The sequence below is a fragment of the Triticum aestivum genome, chromosome 5A, assembly GCF_018294505.1.
Source record: "Triticum aestivum cultivar Chinese Spring chromosome 5A, IWGSC CS RefSeq v2.1, whole genome shotgun sequence".
Lineage (NCBI taxonomy): Eukaryota > Viridiplantae > Streptophyta > Magnoliopsida > Poales > Poaceae > Triticum > Triticum aestivum.
This window is the reverse complement of record NC_057806.1, coordinates 206,457,655-206,473,548: the sequence shown is the minus strand read 5'-3', so window position 1 is coordinate 206,473,548 and position 15,894 is coordinate 206,457,655. Positions and strand designations below refer to the sequence as shown.

The 15,894-nt window shown below is 44.0% G+C and overlaps 2 long non-coding RNA genes across 21 annotated transcripts; one reads left to right on the top strand and one right to left on the bottom strand.

Annotated features, from left to right (window-relative positions):
• Positions 1-7,291: 7,291 nt before the first annotated feature.
• LOC123102796 (uncharacterized) lies at positions 7,292-9,791 on the bottom strand. Of its 3 annotated transcripts, none has more exons than XR_006449384.1 (5): positions 9,335-9,791; positions 9,194-9,243; positions 8,971-9,093; positions 8,234-8,856; positions 7,292-7,623 (listed from the first exon to the last, which is right to left on the bottom strand). It is a non-coding gene; the product is annotated as an uncharacterized lncRNA (long non-coding RNA). The 3 variants fall into 3 exon arrangements; XR_006449385.1 differs by having other exon boundaries at positions 7,292-8,480; positions 8,681-8,856; positions 9,335-9,788; XR_006449383.1 differs by having other exon boundaries at positions 7,292-8,856; positions 9,335-9,786.
• An 81-nt stretch (positions 9,792-9,872) lies between these two features.
• LOC123102795 (uncharacterized) lies at positions 9,873-14,393 on the top strand. Of its 18 annotated transcripts, none has more exons than XR_006449381.1 (8): positions 9,873-10,447; positions 10,545-11,188; positions 11,815-11,883; positions 12,257-12,492; positions 12,794-13,015; positions 13,121-13,225; positions 13,641-13,713; positions 14,030-14,393. It is a non-coding gene; the product is annotated as an uncharacterized lncRNA (long non-coding RNA). The 18 variants fall into 18 exon arrangements; XR_006449382.1 differs by having other exon boundaries at positions 10,151-10,447; positions 13,159-13,225; positions 13,613-13,713; XR_006449376.1 differs by having other exon boundaries at positions 10,160-10,447; positions 13,159-13,225; positions 14,220-14,393.
• The last annotated feature ends 1,501 nt before the right edge of the window (positions 14,394-15,894 follow it).

The window sequence follows — 15,894 nt, the reverse complement described above, 5'->3', positions numbered from 1 at the left end:
GGAAGCTCATCTTCCTCACCCAAATAAGGCTTCAAATCTGCAATGTTAAAAGTGGGACTAACCCCAAAATCTGCGGGCAGCTCAAGTTTATGTGCATTATCATTTATTTTCTCTAACACCTTAAAAGGACCATCAGCACATGGAATTAGCTTTGATTTACGCAAATTAGGAAATCTATCCTTACGCAAATGTAACCAAACAAGATCTCCAGGTGCAAACACAACATGTTTTCTACCCTTATCTCCAGCAAGTTTATATTTAGCATTCATACGCTCAATGTTTTCCTTAGTTAACTCATGCATTTTTAAATCAATTCAGCACGTTCTTTAGCATCAAAATTAACCTTCTCCGAAGATGGAAGAGGCAACAAATCAATAGGTGCACGAGGTAGGAAACCATACACAATTTCAAAAGGGCACATCTTAGTAGTAGGATGCAATGAACGATTATAAGAAAATTCAATATGAGGCAAGCATTCTTCCCACATTTTCTTATTATTCTTCAAAATAGCCCTAAGCATAGTAGACAATGTTCTATTGACTACTTCAGTTTGTCCATCAGTTTGGGGTGACAAGTAGCCCTAAGCATAGTAGACAATGGTGCTGAAATCTCTCACAAAACGCCTATAGAATCCAGCGAGGCCAAGAAAACTCCTCACTTGTGTGACCGTTTTGGGTTGCGGCCAACTCTTAATAACTTCAATCTTGGCATTATCAACTTCAATTCCCTGTGGAGTAACAACATAGCCTAGAAAAGATACTCGGTCGGTGCAAAAGTTGCACTTACCAAGGTTACCAAACAAACATGCATCATGTAGAGCAATAAAAATAGCACGTAAATGTTCCAAATGTTCTTCCAAAGATTTGCTATAAATCAGTATATCATCAAAATAGACTACCACAAATCATCCAATGAAAGCACGTAAAACTTCATTCATTAGTCTCATGAAGGTACTGGGTGCATTAGTTAACCCAAAAGGCATGACTAACCACTCATATAAACCAAGCTTAGTTTTAAATGTTGTTTTCCATTCATCTCCCAATTTCATATGAATTTGATGGTATCCACTACGCAAATCAACTTTGGAGAATATTATAGAGCCACTCAATTCATCAAGCATATAATCTAGCCTAGGAATAGGATGATGATAACAAATAGTAATATTATTAATGCCTCTACAATCAACACACATACGCGACGTACCATCCTTTTTAGGCACTAGTATAATAGGAACAGCACAAGGACTAAGAGATTCGCGTATATAACCTTTGTCGAGCAGCTCCTGTACTTGACACATAATCTCCTTCGTCTCCTCTGGATTGGTACGGTATGGTGCACGGTTGTGTAGCGATGCACCGGGAATTAAGTCAATTTGATGCTCAATCCCTCGAATAGGTGGTAATCCCAGTGGCACGTCTTGTGGAAAGACGTCAGCAAACTCCTGCAAAATGTTAGTGACAGTAGGAGGCAAAGACGAAGGTACATCCTCGAAAGAAAATAACACCTCTTTGCACACAAAAGCATAGCAAACAGATTTGCTGAAATCTAGATCATCAATATCAGATTTGGTGGCAAGTAAACATGCACTTTTCAATTTAATTTCAGAAGCAACACTAGATGGTTTATTATTAGGCTTCATTTGTTGGTCAAATTCTTTTGCCGCAATCTGATTTGCACTCTTATTTCTCCTGTTTTGCTTTATTAGCTATATTAATATCATCTTTCAAAATGGAATCAGGAGTCATAGGAAGCAACTAGCACATATGCCCGTGCGTTGCAACGAAAAAGAAAATTGTTGTATACTCTGGTCTATTCAAGGATTAAAAACAACCTAATACGATACAAGTGTGGAATCTTAGAAATCTAATGTGCAACGAAATAGGACCATGGCTCAGAGGGGAGCCATGGGTGTGGCCAACTCTAGCAGCTCTGTGTTGCTCGAGAGCTGGGAACTCCGATCGACTCCGTGGCTCGGTGGTGGTCGTGCCGGTTGATTGGAGGTGCCACAGGTGCTAATCAACCTCGGAGGTCAACCATTTCAGATGGTTGAGGGGCGGGAAAATGGTTGAAACTAATCAAAATCAAAGACTGCATTGATTGCAGAAATAGACCGCAGCTGTAACACCCTCGATGCGACTATATCTCCCATGTGTCGAGGCATGACTTAGAGGCATAATCACATTGAAGGCATATGTCGCAAGTTAGGCAATCTTCACAACATCCCATGTAATATAATAATGAAAGGGGAGATAACATAGTTGGCTTACACTCGCCACGTCAATCAAGTACATAAATAACATTACATCATCCAAACACTCATGGCCCGACTACGGCGCCAAAATAAAAGAGAACCCAACATGCGACACGGTCCTGTTCACCCCCAACTGGGCACCACTACTGATCATTGGGAAAGGAAACATAGTAACGTTGAGAGTCTTCGTCGAACTCCCACTTGAGCTCATACGCGTCTCCTGGAGCGGAATCATCAGGCCATGCATCTGGTGTAATAGTAATCTGTGAGCCACAGGGACTCAGCAATCTCGCACCCTCGCAATCAAGCCTATTTAAGCTTATAGGTAAGGCAAGGTAAAATATGAGTGGAGCTGCAGCAAGCGACTAGCAAGTATGGTGGCTAACTTATTCGCAAAAGAGAGCGAGAAGAGGAGGCAAATCGCGAGCGAGAAACTAGAGAGCAACATGCGCAAACATTACTCCAACACCGTGTCCACTTCCCGGACTCCGCCGAGAAGAGGCCATCACGGTAACACACTCGATTGATTCATTTTAATTAAGTTAAGGTTCAAGTTATCTACAACCGGACATTAACAAATTCCCATCTGCCCATAACCACAGGCACGGCTTTCGAAAGTTCAATCCCTGCAGGGGAGTCCCAACTTAGCCCATGACAAGCTCTCACGGTCAACGAAGGAATAGACCTCCTCCCAAGATGTTCCGATCAGACTCGGTATCTCGGTTACTCAAGACACTTCGACAGGTTAAAACAAGACCAGCAACACCGCCCGAATGTGCCGACAAATCCCGATAGGAGCTGCACATATCTCTTTCTCAGGGCACACTCAGATGAGACTAGCTACGAGTAAAACCAACCCTCAAGTTACCCCGAGGGGGCCCCACAGGCAGCTCAGTTCGGACCAACACTCAGAGGGAGCACTGGCCCCGGGGGGGGGGGTTAAAATAAGATGACCCTTGGGCTCCGGTAACCCAAGGGAAAAAAAGGCTAGGTGGCGAATGGTAAAACCAAGGTTGGGCATTGCTATAAAAGCTTTAATCAAGGCAAACTATCAAGGGGTTCCCATTATAACCCAACCGCGTAAGGAACGCAAAATCCGGGAACATAACACCGATATGACGGAAACTAGGGCGGCAAGAGTGGAACAAAACACTAGGCGAGAGGCCAAGCCTTCCACCCTTTACCAAGTATATAGGTGCATTAAGATAACAAGATAATATAATGATATCCCAACAAGAAAATAAATATTCCAATAAGGAACGGCCTTCAATCTTCACCTGCAACTAGCAACGCTATAAGAGGGGCTGAGCAAAGCGGTAACATAGCCAATCAACGGTTTGCTAGGACAATGGTGGGTTAGAGGTTTGACATGGCAATTTGGGAGGCTTAAAAATAAGTGGTAGGCATCGTAGCAAAGGCATAGCAAAAGAGCGAGCAAACTAGCATAGCAAAGATAGTAGTGATTTCGAGGGTATGATCATCTTGCCTGCACAGTTGTCAGAGTTGACTGGATCCTCGAAAGCAAACTCAACGGGCTCCTCGTTAGCGAACTCGTCTCCCGGCTCTACCCAAACAAGACAAACAAGCAACAAGGATACAATCAACCACGTGCAAGAACCCAAACAAGACGATGCGATGATGATATGCTATGCGGGATGCGATGCGGGATGCAAAATGCAAGATATGACAGGAAATGCATGAACCTGGCCTCAACTTGGAAAATCAAGTGTGCCACTGGAAAGATGAGATGAAATCGCTTGAAAACGATATAAAGAACGCCGGAATCGGAGTTACGGTTTGGAAATGGCAAGTGATTCAAAAATGACACCAGTCTGCGATTTACAGCAAGTAGCCAACTAAATGCAATGAGATGAACATGCTACAGCAACCAAACATGACAACAAAATGCATGGCAGGAATGCATTCAAGATGCTTAACAAAAGTCTAGCACTGAGCTACGGCCAATTCACCCATTAACAGGTTCAAACAAGCATGGCAAAAATGCATATGACAAACAGATCTCAGACTTAGTGAAATTAACACTTGTCTGCAATTTCAGATCAGGTAGCCCTCTTCGGAGCAACAAAACTACATGCTACAGGATCTGAATATGGCAAAGTAAAGCATGTCATAGAGCTACTCAAAGAGCTTAATAAAAGTCCCTTAGTGACCTTGAGCCAAAAAGGACCAGAAAATACAATTGCAAGCATGTGAACATAGCAAAAACATAATCAGTTTTCAGACTTAGTGAAAAACTGACACATGCTGAAATATAGCTCAAGTAGGCATGTTTATGAGCTCGATGCACTCACTACGGTGCAAGTCATGGCAAGACAAGTATACATATATCAAGAAGGCACAAAATGCAATCTAGACATGGCAAGAACAATAGCATAGCATGCACGGATCAACTACAACATCATCGGCAAAATTGCAAACAAGTAGACAATCTGCCCAGATTCACAAAGTAGCAAAAGTAGAGCTCGATTGACTCAAGCTAGGGTGCTCCATAATTGCAAAAAAAGATATGGATGGATATAGCACTACAAGATTAACAAAACATCCTTACTGATCATCCTCAAAAGAGGCACGGATCACTAGGAAACAATAAGAACATATGGCATCATGAGATAAACAGCTCCAGGACAGTGAAATTACTAAGTCCCTGAAAACAGAATTAGCAAGTGCACCACTTTGCAACCTTGCACAAGTCACCACACACATCACAAAAATACATGGGTTGCACCTCTGGAAAGATGATAAAACCCTTAACAAAACACATGTAGAGCATCAGGGCATATCATGCACACATTAATCATGGCAAAAATGACAAAAACCTAAATGGAGTAGCAGATCTGACAATAATCTCAAGTAGCCCTCTTCTAACAGCATTTCGGGCATCAAGATGAACTCAAATGAAAATGATGCAATGGAATGAAATGATGTACTCTCTAAGATGAACATTTTGATATGCTATATGCATGAATGGAGCTACAGATGCAAAGTTACGGAGCCATGAACATCAGCACTTGGACTGAAAATATCAGGGACTTAGAGAAAATTCAACCTCCGAGATCTAGGGTTACTGTTCACGCATGCGAACCGAGAACTCCGGCGAGGCGGCGGCGGCTCCGGCGAGCTCGAAGAAGCGGCGGGGAGGCGCAGGAGAGGTGGATCCGGCCACTCCCGGCCGGATCTGGCGGCGGAGGTGGCGGCGGCGGCCGGCGGGGCCTCGGGCGGCGCCGGCGAGCGGGCGCCGGCGAGGGGCGCGGGCCCGGGGCGGCGATGGCCAACGGCGGCGGCGCGGCGGCGGGGCGTCGGTGGCGAGGGAGGTGGCGGCGCGGGCGGATCAGAGGCGGCGCGGGCGGATCGGGCTGCGGGGGCCGGCTCCGGGCTCCCCGGCCCGCGGCGGCGGCGAGGTGGCGGGTGCCACGTGGCGGCTCCGGAGTGGCTGCGAGCGGCGGAGCGGACGCGTCCGGTCCGTCCGGACGTGTCCGACGGCTGCGGAGGAGAAATATAGGGTTTCGGTTAGGAAGGAGATCCGAATTTCGGGGGGGGGGGTGTTTAAATAGGCACAGAGGGAGCTAGGAGAGTCCAAATGAGATGCGGTTTTCGGCCACGCGATCGTGATCGAACGCTCTAGATGATGGATCAGAGTTAGGTGGGTTTTGGACCAAATTGGAGGGGTGTTGGGCTGCAACACACACGAGACCTTTTCGGTCTCTCGGTTAACCGTTGGAGTATCAAACGAAGTCCAAATGATACGAAACTTGACAGGCGGTCTACCGATAGTAAACCAAGGCCGATTGGCAAGTCTCGGTCCAATCCGGAAATGTTTAATCCCCACACACGAAAGAAAGCTGGAAATGACCACCGGAGGAAAACGAAGCGTCGGAATGCAAAACGGACAACGGGGAAAATGCTCGAATGCATGAGACGAACACGTATGCAAATGCAATGCACATGATGACATGATATGAGATGCGTGACAACGATAACAACACACGGAGACAAAGATCCGAACCCGAGAAAATAAATATAACTTAACGCCGGAAACGGCAAGAGTTGGAGTACAAATTGGGAAAGTTACATCCGGGGTGTTACAGCAGCGGACGTCTCGGCCTGCGGAAACGGACCTCGGTGTGGCTGCGGGGCTCGGTTGGCAGATGGAGTGGCTACAAGGCTGGTGGCGGCATCGTCCAGTGGAGAGTGTCGACTAGTGCTGTGGTTTGGGCAGGAAGGGTCCGCGACGGTGAACTTTTTGTTTCAGGGTTTGAAGCTCCCATCACAATTTTTTGTTTTGTTTTAGGGTACCGGATAGTGATACGTACTATCATCATTTGTGGTAACTTTTCCATCAAGACCTAAAACTTCTTCCTCACCATATGGGTTGTTGATGCTTATTTTAGAATCAAGTGACAAAAAAAATTAGTATTTAGGCATGGCTTGGCTATTGTGTTGTTGGAATCAACCGTGTCTTATTCTCTTCCTCTTTTCCTTCTTCACCCATCATATTCATTTCTCGGTCTTCCCAATTAAACCTCCCCACTTCTATCAATAGCGTATATGGCTCGCAACCCCTCCCTCCACTACCATCGAAACACACAATTTAATTTTCTGGGGGTGACAATGCCTCGTGTATGGCTTCTCATTGGCATCCAACCCCCCGCATTACTAAAGGATCATATGTGCATTATATTTGCCACCACAAAATAGGAAAATAATGTCATGGAAATCGATAGACCAGTCACATGACAAACCAAGTTCGAGTATAGCTTTTGAGCCATTTATTTTCATTATCCATTTCCTTCAATCATACTAGAATAATTATTTTATCCTCCCTTTTTTAGCAGAATGTATTGTATTCTAGAGAACAAAAAACATTGTAAACTATGATGGTTTTCTTCAAGACAGATTTAATACGTATTACCAAAATCATGTCATGTATGCAAGTTCTTTCCATGGGACCAAAAAGTAATAACATATAACATACAAAAGAGTTAGTATAACGAAATTGCTCTGCTTACGACTTTAAATATATGATTCACGTCCGGCGCAGCGATCCCATGATTGCCGTTGATGCATAGATTTGATTGGAGGGTGACTGAGCAGTGTCGTACAACATCGTACAAGAGTTCATCGTACGCCTAGCACTGCTCTTAGTATAATTACACGTATATGGAGTTGAAATAAGCATTAGTCATCTAGAACTCCATTTTGGCCGAAGCCATATAATCCACATTTGTTTGAAGATGAAAAAATATGGCCAAGTTTCTTGGCAGTGAAGATATTGGCCTGACCTTTCTTCCCAGTTCTAATGTTGGAACTTCCATAACTTGCAGATTTGTTTCAAATGCATCCTATTAGATAATCTATCGAGAAGACAACAAAAAATCCTTTAGGATGAGAATAAATATATTTATAACGTTAAAATCTGCAATGCCTGAAGAAATTTGTTGATATTTAAAGTGGCACTATGGATCTGGAGTACATACAGAACCATAGTTAATACTGGGAGGCAGCAAGAAGCAGATACCAAAATACAATCGTGTCATCAAACAAATAAAGACATAAAATTGCAGATAAGTTTACAACCTTGCCATGTCAACAAATGTTACAACCAACTATAGTTCATGGACCAGTATGCACACCCAGACAATTGAACTCTGACACCGGCATGGTCAATCACATTTTACATCAAATATTCAGGTAATTAACAAGCATAACATTTCACACCAAGATCCCATATTACTCGTAAGTGCAAAAGAACAGAAGAAGTGTATATACCAAGCAATATTCATGCATATTTAGACGGTTGCATCCAAGACAATCGAAGCTAACATGAAAATAAAAGATGCATGTGTACACACAACAACAATCTAAGATGATGGAACAAACCTACATATATATGAGAACTACATCAACAATATTGGGATCTAAACTGGCGACATCAATCAAGCAAGTGACGGACTGCATGGATACCTTGCAGGGGAGGCACATGACGAAGAAGTAACTGATTTTGCAGATGCTACCAATCTGCCACGAGTAGGTGTTGGAGACCCAATTATGACTTTGTTATTGCCGTTAACATTAGTTTTGCCTCCATCCTAGAAGATGTTCTCTCATAGAGTTACCTTAATAGAGGAAGATGACTGTCTCAAGGTTTATATTACCTCCTTCCAAGGAGATATTCTCCCGTAGCGCTCGTTTAACAAAATAAGAAAATTGTCTACAGGTTATTAGTTCTTGACCAAAAATTGCTAACTAATTAGCAATATGTCTGCAGGTTATTAATTCTCGAGCATAAAATGTTATATGAATAAGCATGACAGTTCATTAGTAATCTATTAGAACAAGGGTATTGCCTACACTTATTAGCTCTCGACTTGAACTTCAATTAAATGGTGTTTAGAATTTTTAATGATTTACCTTGAAGTTGTGATATGTCATCAGAAGTCTAATCCCTGCGTGCGCGAGACAGGATGGCAACGCTCAGGTGTGAGGCGTTGACCTGCATGCGCGGTGGCATGACGATTTTGTGGCGGTCGTGGGCTCTGAGTGAGTTGGTGATGGTATTCTGGACAGAGGGCTGGGCAAGCGGTGACCTGCATGCACAGCGGCGTGGGAACTATCTAAAAAACCTGAAGTACGAAATCGTAAAATGAAGCCGTGAAAGAAATTGTATATTGTACTTATAGGAAGAGTAGTAGACAAATTACCATTGGCCTGGTTATGCATGCATGAGATGAGATGGTGGATTTTTGCATAGCTGGGACGTTGTCTGAAGCTTACTCTTCTAGTAGCAACCATGCTTGGACATCAACCTGCTTGTTCATGTGGTCCTGCGGTGGATAGAAATCAGATAAGTGGTCAGCAGCGATCAGGAATTCTGGGGGATGAGATGGTGGATCATGCATAGCTGGGACGTTGTCTGAAGCTTACTCTTCTAGTAGCAACCATGCTTGGACATCAACTTGCTTGTTCATGTGGTCCTGCGGTGGATAGAAATCAGATAAGTGGTCAGCAGCGATCAGGAATTCTGGGGGAATAACCTGATTCGCTGCAGTTGGCCGAGGAGCATACCTTAGTATTGATGTGTAGCGCGCATGAGAGGAGAGGAGCTTCGAGGGAATGAGGAGAAGGACTGGGTGGGGGCGGGCAGTGAACTATCAGTGGCCGACGGTGGCTCTACGCTTAAGCAAAGGCCGCCATCGATGCAGTCGCCTCCTTCAAGGACGTGGGGACGTGCGCGGGTATCCTCTCGATCTTCCTTGCCGCGTGGGTGCCAATGGGCCACCACAGCCCACGCTCGCCCTCCTTACCGGCGCCGGGATTTTCCCCGCCAACTACCCCCTGATGCGGACTGGATCACACAGAAAAGAAACGGAGGCGGAGAGGTCCGGCAGAGGATGGTGTGCGGCGGCCGGGGAGGCAAGGTATGGGCTAGAGCTGGCAACGTACAGTGTTAACCCTAGATTTTTTTATAGAAAATTTAGGGTGGGTGAGTTCAGAGAGAGATGGGATGTTCGGCTTTTGCTGGGCTGGCCCATGTGCTTAACAAAGAGAAGTTGGAGAGGGGGAGGTGTACGAAGATATTTGAACATATAAAGGATGAGCCCCTGCGCCCATCTAGCGGTCGTGGCCACGTCTCCCTTTATTCGTCTCCCGACCGCCTCCTTTTATTCGTCTCCCGAGCGCCGCGTCCTCTCCTCTCCCTTTCTCCTCGCTCGCTTCCTTCTCCGGCAGCACCTCAGCCGCCCCCTTCCTGACGGCCTTCGCCTTCTCCCTCTCCACCAGAGCAGGGCGGCTGGCGCCCCCCCCCCCCCCCCTCTTCTCCCCACCCGACGCTGGTGACGGCCGCCCAAGCACCTCCCCGTCCGCCCGCGCCTCGAGCCGCCGCCGGTGCTCCTCCGGTCGCCCAGAGCAGGGCGGCCGGCGCCCCCCCCCCCCCCCCCCCTCTCCTCTTCTCCCCACCCGACGCTGGTGCCGGTTGGTTGCTCCTTCATCGTCGAGGGACGTTCGGGGAAGGACCGGAGGTGGGACGCCGACGGCAGGGAGGTAGGTGAGGCGGAGGGTCCCGGATCCGGCGACGAAGCCATGGATGTTCAACAAGAACATCATGTTCGCGTTCACCTCCGTGGGCTGCTGCTTCTCCAACATCGTCTGCAAGAAGTGGTACATCGACATGAACAATAGGTGAGAAAATCCTTCTCCGTTCTCATCAGATCTCGTCGTAGTGGGTGGGTTGGGTGTGGTGCTGATCCCTGCTCTTGTGTTCTATGGGGGAGTGCAGGGCTGGAGAGTTCAAGGAGCCGGATTGGTTCTTGAACAGAAAGAAGGGTGGCATGTTCGAAGGACTACACCTTTATTTGGTTCCCAAATTTTTCATAAGAATCTGCAACCGTATGAGTGGCAAGTAAATTTGGCATAGGTAAACTGAAATACTTCATGTTCTGTAAACATGTGTGCTACTATAGTGAACCATATGGGATGCTTGAAGCAGGATTTAGTTAATTAGTTTGTGCAAAGACGCTGTATGTGGTGCAGTAAATACATCTGCTCTACTAGAATTCATTCACCTCATATCTTGAAGTCGGTTTCATATAAATGCTTTGAGATTTACAGTTCTGGTTGTCGAATGGACAAGCCATCATACTGAATTCCACTCTAAGCATCTCCAATTGGATTTTGCTTTTGCAACTATTCAATTCAGCGCATCTTGCAGTACAGTACTGCAGCGCACGGAGGAGCGGCGCAACCTGTGGCGCGAGCTGCTGTACAGGAGCGGCGGAGGGATGGACCTTTTTGTTGTTCCCCGCTCATGAGCTGTTCTGGGTACGCGCTGTTCTTGGTGCGGTTTAGCTCATGGGGAAAATAAGCAGATGTTTCTTCAAGTAATTTGGGTAGGCGTTCGCGGAGCTTTGGATGTAAATCAGGGTAGGCGTTCGTTGAGCTTTGTATTTAGATTGATGTTTGCCCGTCCAAGTTCATGTGTTCTGTTCTTGTTCGCAGTTTTCTTTTTGGTGGGAGTGATGGGGATAGATTCAGAACAAAAGATTTACTCCCTTTTTTTATTACTTTTTCTTGGAAATCTAAGTGAATGAAGCCATCCATTTCTTGAAAGCAACTAACTATTACTGAGTGCTAAATTAGTTTTTTAAGATTCAATTTAATTTGAGTGGTTAACTATTACTGAGTTGGTGTGTGTGGACTTCCTTTTTTTCTTAGTAGTTCTCAGGTTGTCTCAAGCTATTACTCTCACAAAAAATTACCAGGGTTAGGAGATGATTTCCTGTTTTGATTAGGAATGTTCTAGGGTTTGGAAATAGGAGAGTTGGTTCCCAATTACAGTGATATTACTTATAGATGCTGGTTCTTTCCAGTAATGCCACAATTTGGGTGTAGTATGGTGTTTGAAATGATGCGATGAGCTATAATTTGCCACATTTTTTCTAATCTCTGACTTCATACACGTCCTGTCTTACACAGGATTTGGTCTTTAAGCTACGATTCCACACCAAGATTATGTTCTCTGGAGCTAACCGTGCTGCTGTGCTGGACAGGTAGACGAGGGCCGGCCTGCTGCCGATACAAGCCGTCGAGGTGGACGGCCAGCACTAAATCATTTGCAGGTGCATGATGATGGCCGCATCTGTTTTGTTAGCACGTTCCTATTAGTTTTTAATCAGCGGGCTAGGAATGGTTTCCCCATCCAACTAAGCTATCATTATTTTTTTTTGGAAAAGGAGGATGACCCCCGGCCTCTTCATATGGGAGATGCATGCGGCCATTTTATTAATAGTAGTGGCGAAACTATTACTTGATAATGCGCAGAGTAAAAAAACAATGATAGACATTTTGTTGTTCCCCATCTCAAATGCCGATTTTGTTTAATGATGCTGAGATGATTCAACTTTGGAGATTTTGACGCGGTTTCCATACTCAATGATTTTTCTGAATGGGTAGTAAATATTTTCTTGACCGGTGATATTTCTTGTTGTGCAGGTATCTAGAGTTACATTCCGGTGGCTGAGATGCATATAGTTGTTGGCTGTAGTTCCTTCCATTTGCCCGCTCGACGCTGAGATTGACCTTCTATGTAGCATGCAACACTCAGCTGGGAAATGTACTTATAGGAACTAATCACTTACTTTGCTGAACTCAGTATGCTGTCCAGTTTCCGCAGACATTTGTCAACTGGCAAGAAGGTTGAAGGCACATCGACTTGCTTCGATTAATTGGTACTTGATCTGTCAGTTAATCTTGCTTGCATTTTAGTGTCTGCATACGTTTGATTATCTTCCTTGTATCAACCATGAAGATTTCGATGTTGGATTTCTGCCTATGTTCCTTTATGTCCCATTTTGTGGGTGCTTTTTTGTTGTTGAATTTGTACGTCAGTATTTAGACTCTTAGTTATGTGTTCTGACTATTGAATATTGATAACCATAAGTAGTCTGACTGGAGTTGGGAAGAAACTCCTGTAAATTGAATTGGATGGCACCTGCCTTAGCCTGATGTTATTTGCTACTGCATACATAGCTGACAATTCAACCAGAGGGAGCAGCAAGCGACGGAGGCTCCTACACCCCAGGGGCTCGCCTGGGTGGCCCATGCCAGGGAAGAAAATGACAGGGAAGCAACGGTGGCTGCTGGACGCATGTCATGCTGGCTCTTGAGAGTTGGATCTTTCGCGGCCTTGACTGGATGGCGGAAGATACGCCTCCCAGACGGCTGAGCAACTTCAGATCCGGCTGGAAAGGGGTAGGTTTGTTTGTTCTCCACCCCATATGAAGTACTACTTTTCTAAATTACTTTGCAGTATTCTTAGTGAGCACATGTATGTAGTTAGTGTTTACTAATTTTCAGAATTGTCAAGGGTTGGGCATTAAGCATATTAAGTGCAGGGAAGGTTCACATGGCGTGATGTGAAGATGTAGGTTACCCAAGATGAACCTGAATTTCTTGCTCCTGGTACATACTCTTCCCAAGTTCCCCTTTGTGGCTAATTCTGGTTTTTTTTTGCTTAATTCAAATCTGAATTAATAATTCAGATTTTTTGTTTCCTTAATTGAAATCTGAATTAAATTTTGCTTCATTGCTCAGTAACACTGCCTTCTAATCTGAAAAATCTGACAGATATCACTACACCCTTTTGCGTATAAAGCACATGTTTCATAATAACTAGATGAACTACATACATGCTCTCCTTTTTATTGATTAGTTGGTTTAGCCCCTAACTATCTTATATTATCTAAAATAAGGCAGGCATAATTAGTTTTCCTGCAATTTTTGTTAGTTCTCTGTATTGTTTTCGTTGATTTTTTATCTATTCTTCAATATCCACTCATACAGTAGCAGTACATATGTACAAATTTTTTGAATGCAGCTCAAAGGAATAGGAACGTTTCCCGCAAAAAAAAGGAATAGGACTGTACTCCTCCCAAAAGACAAAAGCAAGAGTAAGTATTGCTTCTCACATCTTATAGAAAATAATCTCACAAATCAATTTTTCCCTTGAAATAAGGTTCTTAGTGAGGGCTTCCTCTAAGATGCTTTCAGATTTTTGATTATCTAGCATATATATGCAGTGAAGATGTCTCTCCTTTTTGGTACCACTCTGAATAGGATACATGGTGTTCATGTTCTGTTAGATAATTTTATTCTTGTGTAGTTTGATTTAAAAGATGATAGGTCAGAATAACAGGATGCGATTAGTTTTGCTTTTGCTGCTGCTACACATGATTTTACTTTTGTTTTTGATTGTTTCTTTTTCAGTTTCTTAAGGCTAGAACACTACAGTGATTGATTAAGCACCTGAAGGATTAATGAAGCTGCTTGGACTGAATTTCTCTTTAAAATACATGGTGCTTGTTTGGGATGATTGGGCATAAATAGTTGGGAATTGGTTTTCTATTATATGCAAAGCTTCAAGCCTTGGGGTCTTGCTGACATTAGTTGTTTCAAGTTCAGACCTTTTTCACCGCTGACTATACTCTCTCAAGTTCTGGTAACGGCGGGAGGGAGGCAGAGCAGAGACAAACGGCGCATTCCGTCATGCATGTGTGTGGATTTGTATCATCCTACTACTGTGTTTCTTTGTTTTACAGTAATAAATAAAGAGATGAATCAGATTTTCTTTGGTTCGTTAGCAAAATTTTACACATCAAGTATTTTATCTCAGATCTTCTATTTCGGTTTGGTATATGAGCCTTTCGCCCATAGACTAACATGTCCCTTAACCTGTCTGCTTGGTGATACTTTTCTGTATCATCAAGCAGTTACGGATTGAACAACCAGTTACTGATTACGCCTTATCTCAATGCATACTAACTTTCTATGAGTACCTGGTTTGCTGCAGCCCTTTGCGCCATTGGCGCAACGGGTCATCTAGTAGAAGAGAAAAATGAACCGAGGCGTGTGCAGGTTGGATTCTTAGCATCGAGTCTGTATGCGTGCCCCTCTTCTCCTCTATTTTTTTCTACAACTCATGATGTATGGAGAACTATGAAAATTTCCATCATTTAATATTAGGTAAAGAAGTAATATTTTTGTCCTTATGAACAAGAGTATACTGATTATTTTTACCATGGTGTAAAGAATTTTATCAAATTGCCATGGTCTACCAAGTAATAAGGAACATGCTTGCATAGGTACGACATCACAATCAACATAATCAGCATATGTAGAGATACTAAAATGCACATGAACAGTACGTGTTACCTTAACCTTGTCGCTGTTGTTGAACCATTGAATGTAGTAAGGATGTGGATGTGGTCTTGTGGTGAGAGATAGCTTCTCCACCATCTTCATGCTAGCCAAGTTGTTGCAGCTCTCTCCATCTATGATGACGCGAACAGAACGTTCATTCACAACTCCCTTTGTATGGAACATATTGTGCCTCTTATTTTGCTCAGCTTGTGTAACCTGCACACTCAAAACACGTTGAGAAACTAAACATTCATATCTGTCAGCATCTTCAATGGCCATGTATTGTGTCTCATGATAAGAATCATCCCCACCGTGTTCTTCACTTGTAATAGGAGCCAAAGTCTCCTCATCATAGTCACTAACGGACTCATACCCACAATCCTCAGTAACAATCATCACACGTTTAGATGGGCATTGTCTCGCATAATGACCTCCACCCTTGCAACGACGACAAACAATATCATGTGTTTTTCCTGTTGATGCCATGGATGAAGAAGAGCTCTGTGCAGGCCCAGAAGGTGTGCTCTTGGCAGATAGTTGTGGTTGTGTCTGCTTTCTTGTATCATGGTTGGTGGTGGCAGCTGACGGAGGCCCCGATGCAGCATAACATGTGGAAGTAGAGGATGCACGCGGTGTCCTTGATGAAGGTCGACCTACAGAAAAGTTAGTTTGCGCCAATGCCAATCGATCCTGCACTTCGCGTTTAGCTTTGCAAGCAAGATGGAATAAACGAGTGATATTATTATATTCCTTATACTCTAGAATGGTCTGAATCTCTTTATTTAATCCACCATAAAACGTGCAAGCATAGCTTCATTATCCTCAACAATACCACATCTAATCATACCAGTTTGTAATTCCTGATAATATTCTTCTACAGAATTTTTCCTTGTCTCAAACGCTGCAATTTTTGAAGCAAATCATGTTAATAA